This window comes from Hyaena hyaena, unplaced genomic scaffold (assembly GCF_003009895.1).
Source record: "Hyaena hyaena isolate Hyena2069 unplaced genomic scaffold, ASM300989v1 scaffold_19, whole genome shotgun sequence".
Classification (NCBI taxonomy): Eukaryota; Metazoa; Chordata; class Mammalia; order Carnivora; family Hyaenidae; genus Hyaena; species Hyaena hyaena.
Window position 1 is genome coordinate 5,298,193 of NW_024080651.1, and position 6,043 is coordinate 5,304,235.

The window sequence follows — 6,043 nt, forward strand, 5'->3', positions numbered from 1 at the left end:
CCTGGGGAAAGAGGCCCCCAAATCTGGAACTTGCTCTGGCTTTTAGAAGAACTGGGCATCTTTACAGAAATTCAAGACTACAGAGAACATCTTGAGTTCCAAGCCTGAAGCATCTGTGACTGCAGTAAATTGGGGCTGGCAGACAGGTCTTCCCCTTTTGGCCTTCATACATCAGATGTCCCTAAAGACCTACTTTGCTGTGTGACCCAGGCATAGCCCACATTCCCTTCTGTGCCTCAGTATCAGGAGGCAAAATATACAGAGATAAGAGCTCAGCCTCTGGAATCACAGCACTGGCCTCCAATCCTGACTCACTCGCTGTTTGTCCTGGACAAGTACCTTACCCTTTCTGAGTCTCACATTTCTCTCTCTTCTATAAAACAGGTACTAGAAGAGTCCCCACCATGGAGGTTGTTTTAAGAATTGAATGAGTGAATGTATAATGTAAGTGCACAGCGTAAACAACCAACTATCCCCAAGGTGGGCCTATTATCTGGCAGGTGGTATTAGTATCATCTCAACCCCCATTTTGCAGATGAGAAAACAGAAGTTCAGGCAGGTGAACTAAGCCTGCCACACAGCTAAGGAGCAGTGATGCCCTCAGCATATTCAGGTTTATTTGATTCCAGCAGCCAAGATCCTAACTTCCCTACAGTTTGAGAGTCCTGGGTTTGAGTCTCAACTCTGCCCCTTCAGCCACATGACCTTGGGCAAGTCCCTTTTTTCTCTTTGGGTCTGTTTTTCCTCATCAAAATAAATGATGATCTGTCCATAATACCTCAAATGGGAAAATGCACAGAAAGTGCTCAGTGCAGCATCCAGGACAGACGTATACATGTGCTCAGCAATTGGAGGCTGCCATAATCATCAGAGGAGAGTTGCTTAACTCCTTGTGCCTCAGTTTCTCTATTCATCAAATAGCACTAATAATAGTCTTATCTTATTGGAGTGGCCATGAGGAATAAGTGAGTTATTGTGGGCTAAGCCTTAGCACAAAGCTTGACACATATATGCATTTCATAAGCACTTGGTTTTATTTTTAAAGTCCTGAAACCCGTTCCAGGCCAGCACAAGACAATGGGGGACCCTGGTGATCCACTGGCTGCAGCTCCAGGCATTGCCTTTGCTGCCACTCAGCTATTATTACACCCAGAGTTCTCCTCTCAAATCCAGATGGGGAGCTGGAAGGGCGAGCAGGGCTGGGCCCGGCTGGCGGATGGCTGGGAAAGCTGCTCGGAGGCCGGTTTGGGTTTGGGCCCCACCCCGCCTGCCCTCCCTTGCCTGCAGCGGGTCCAGCCGCCACGTCTACACTTGGCTCTGAGGTCTGCACCAAACACTCCTCCCACCGTGGCCGCCTCCTCTGGGAAGATTCAGAACATTTCCACAGCCTCAGCACTTTACCCACCCCAGAGAGACCAGGCCTGTGTGGAAACTCTGAACTGGACACTGCTCACATCTGGAGCCTGCAAAGGGGCCATCTATCTTCCAACCTAAAGGTCTTCATGCCTTCAATGAGGCCTATTGGGTCCACCAAGTAGAAAGGGACACACAGCTGGGTTCAAATCTCAGCCCTGCCACCAACATGCTGTGTCAACTTGAATAAGTGACCTTCCCTCTCTGAGCTTCAGTTTCTTTATCTATCAAAAGGATATAATCTTAGTACCTACTGCACAGGGTGGTGATGATGATTAAATGAGTGAATAGCACATAATGGGCACTCAGTCTGTGTCAGTTATTGTTATTTCATGCTTGGGTATGCCAGCCCAAGGGGGAAATAAGATATTTGGGAGGCTGGGGTGCAGAGTGGTTCCATATCCAAATTGCTATGTGACCTGAAGCTTGTTCCTTGCCCTCTCTGGGACTCAGATTATCTATTTGGATCACAAGGTGGGCATCTAGGATTCTCTGATGCCAAGATTCAGCTGCTATGCTGAATGGTTAAGAAATAGGACAATGGCCCATGTGGGCAGGTGCAGATCCCCAATGGCAGACGACAGGGAACTATGGTTAAGAATAAAGAGTCTAGGGACACCTGCATGGCTCAGCCAGTTGATCATCCAGCTTCGGCTCAGGTCATGATCTCATGGTTCGTGGGTTTGAGCCCTGCGTCGGGCTCTGTGCTGACAGCTAGCTCAGAGCCTGGAGCCTGCTTTGGATTCTTTGTCTCCCTCTCTCTCTGACATTCCCCTGCTCACACTGCCTCACTCTCTCTCTCAGAAATAAATAAAAAACATTAAAAAAAAAAAAAGAATAAAGAGTCTGGGTTCAAATCCTGCATGCGGTGCTAGCAGGACTTGGCCTCACTGAGCCTGTCTCCTCTTCTGTATAATGATGGTCCTACCTCACAGGGCTCAAGCTGTGAGGGTCTTGGTAATAACAAAATAGCCTCTCATGTATTATAAGGGTGATCTAGATCCAGGCTCCAAGACACAGAGCCCCTGTCATGAACCTAGATGGATGTCAGGCATCAGGAAACTGCCAGAAATCATAAGATGCCCAGGCCAGCCCATCCAGAATCCTCTCCTTTTTCTATGAGGCTGGGTTCCTGGGGCTCATCACTGCACAATGGGCATCTCAGGCATCCTTTTCCTTCCCACAGCCCACTTGCCTCTAAGTTTCCAAGGAAGAGTCACTCCTTTCCCATCCTTCAGCACTTAAGGCCAGGCCCCCTTCTACTCCAAGGCCGGAAGTTTATCTGGCACTGTTGCTCAGAGAACACAGCAGCTGGATGACATCATAGAGGAGAGAGCCCTGCCAAACTGGTTTGCCAAACAGGTCCCTAGTCCTACTCCTGGAGCTGGTAGCCATGACCATGGGGAAGCCTCCAATTCTGCCCATGAGGAGAAAGGTCACAGCCCTTGGATCTGCCAACCCCAGTAAGGACCAGTTATCCTCAACGACCTCATGCTCTAACTTCACCTGCTTGACTTTTCCCCAACAAAGTCCTCCCAGTCATACCTCCCTTCCTTTGTTCATGCTGTTCCCTTTACCAGATTGCTCTTCCCCCATCTCTTCAGCATGCCAAACTGCAAGTGAGGGCTTAATTCTGTACAACTTTTAGGGTCCAGATACCGTGTCTCCCCCTACTCTGACTAGGCTGTAAGACCCCGCCAGCAGGCCCAACTCTGTCCCATCCCTACCCTTCCATCCTTCCCCATGACCAACAGCCTCTGGACTCCCTCACAGGCCCAAGGTTCTGGCCTTGGCTGGCCTCAGTTACCTGTGAACATATCTCCCTGGTAAGTGGGGTGTCACTGACACCCCAAGGTGGGGTCTCCCTGAAAGTCTTGGGATTTTATGTTGTCTAGTCTGGGGGGAGAGAGTTTAGGAAATTCAGGCCATAATTCCTACATTGTGCAGATAAGGGAATTGAGGCTCTGAGAGGACCAAAACTTTGCCTGGGGCAGAGTCAGGGCTAAGACTCATCACCTCTCTATCTTCCTGATCCCAGGCCTTGGCTTTTTCAGCAGGACCCTAGCCGGGGGGGAGGGGAAGCCAGGGTAATTCAGGGATCTGGCGCTGCTGGCTTGGTAAAATATTTATTCTCAGACTCAAGTACTGGAGCAAAATATTACCCTTGGCCCCTGAGCTGCTCCAGCCACTCCCCACTCTGCCAGTCCAGGATTAGATCTGGAGGGATCTGGATCCTTTCTATTTTAGCTCCTTGCTCAGGGAAAACCCGAAGCAAGCCAGTCCAATCTCACCCTTTTTCAGATGGATAGAATGAGGCCCAGGCCTCCCCAGTACCTACAAGATATATTCACTCGGCTCACTTGGCATTCAGGGCCCTTCACAGATGGGATGACCCTCATCTCCATTTCCTGCTCCATCCACAACCTATCTCTCCTCCTTTTTCTGCTTACAAACCTCCTGGCCTTTAGTCACAATATTTACCTGCCACAATGCCTTTCCTCCTCTTCTCTGTGCAGTGAATTTTTATATGCATCTTTCCTCAAGGATTGGTTTGCACATCACCTCCTCCATGAAGTCTTCCAGGATTTCCCCCTTCCTACAGGCAGCAACATGGAGAAAAGGGCCTTAGACATGAGGCAAAAATTCTACTCATCTGAGTGCAATACCAGCCCAAGGTGCCTACACCTCCCTAAACTTCCTCCTCTGTAAAATCCAGGTAATACTTGTCCTGCACAGTGCTCAACTTGCAATAGAGCAAACTCTGTGTTTGACATGCAACATGTACTCAGTTAATGCCAGGCCTTCCTTATGGGATGTTTACTCCTTCCTAAACTGGCTGAAAGCTTCTCCAGCACTGCACCCAGCTACTCTGTGATCTTTGTTTCACCACCACAACCATTCCGCCCCACCCTTTACAGGGGGGAAGGAAGAGTCAGGCAGATAGGTCTGGAGGAGGACCCCAGCCCTGAGGGCTTGACGGACGGGAAAGGACCCTACCATCTCTTCCGTACTTCCGAGACCTGGTTAGAGTGTTCGCAACAGATTAAGTCCGCCAGAGCACACTCACCTTCGTGGTTCCTCCCAGACTGTGGGAGGGGGCGAGGGGTGAAGGGCGGGACTAGCTCGAAGCAAGCCATTAATTGGAGCTGACAGCCATATTCTCCGCCAGGCCCTAAGAATCCCAGGTAGCCTAGGTGTGCCCCACCCGAACGGGCTGTTCCAAGGGGAGCTCCAGGTTTGAAGTAGAACCAAGTTAGCCTTGGAGAGCGCTGACCCTCGTTCCGGAGAATAAGATGGCATCTAGGGATGGGACCCGCCTAGAAAGGGACTTTGAACCTTTGCCTTCCAAATTGAGCTCTGGTTGCTTCTCCTCCCGTGTGACCTTCACAAGTCTCTTCCCTCTCTATGCTTTGGTTTTCCCATGTGTAAAGTGGAACCACCTCTCAAGAATGTGGGGATAAAATAAAATGACACCTTTTAAAATAGTCTGGGAGTCTCTCTAGATAGGGGTGAGGTGGGATGGGAGGTCACAGAGGATTTGGACTACAGAGTTTCAGTAGGCTGAAACCACTCCCCCACAACCCCACATCACAGTGGATAAAAGCAGATTCTGGACTTAGCTGTTGATATGAATCACAGTTACACTATCTATCAGCTGTTGTCCTCAACTATAAAATGGGACATTAACCCTGGGCTCAAAATAGTCGTTATAGGGATTATATGCCTGGTACATGGCAAGTGAAAAATAAATCTGTTGGTATTGTTTTTATTTGATAGACAGGACTCCAGACCCCACTTTCCAGGCTCCTTACACAGGCAGGGTCCAAAGACCCTGGATCTGTGGATCTGTGGGAGGGTTCTGGGCCTCCAGCACGAGACGAAGTGGCTGTCCCCAGTGGGTCTGAGTTCTCAGGGTCTCTGGCTGATTCCAGGTGTTTTCTTGGTTCTGTCTGGGCCTCAATTTCCCCCATTTGTTGAATGATACCATGGACTCCGTATTTAGGACTCTAGCGCAACCAGAGGCGGACCCTCAGGGGCTGGGGAGGAAAAAGCATGACAGATGAATGAAACGTCCGTTCAATGGTGTGTCGACTGGGGAAAAGTTAACTGTGATTGATCCTGCTCCACTTCAGATGCTCCTTGTGATACACCAACATAGGGTCGAGGTCGTGCCGGTCACAGTCCCGGCTCTGAGGTGGCCGGAACCAGGTGTCCCGAAAGCAGACTGGGAGGTAGCCAAGCCCAAACGCTAACGCGAGAAGGGGGCGGAGTCGGGGGAAGGGACAAGGTCTCACGAACAAAGAGGAGGGCGGAGAGGGGCTGTTCTGAAGACTCGGCGAATCCGACGATCACGAGCCACTTATCCCGGCTTTAGGCGCCCTCCCCGACTTTAGCGCAAAGCTGCGTCCTCTTGCCGACTCCCACCCAACCGGCCAAGGCCCAGACGGCAGTGGCCCCAAGACTACAAACCCCTACAATCCTGCCCGCGAAGGGCGGGGCCCGCCACAGGGGCGTGGCCGCCAAATTGAATTTTCCCAATGGGACACGAGGATGGGCGGGACCCTACCAAGGATTGGCTGCCGCGGCGGCGCGAGGCGGGGCTGGCAGGGCTGCTGGCGCGGCTGGACGG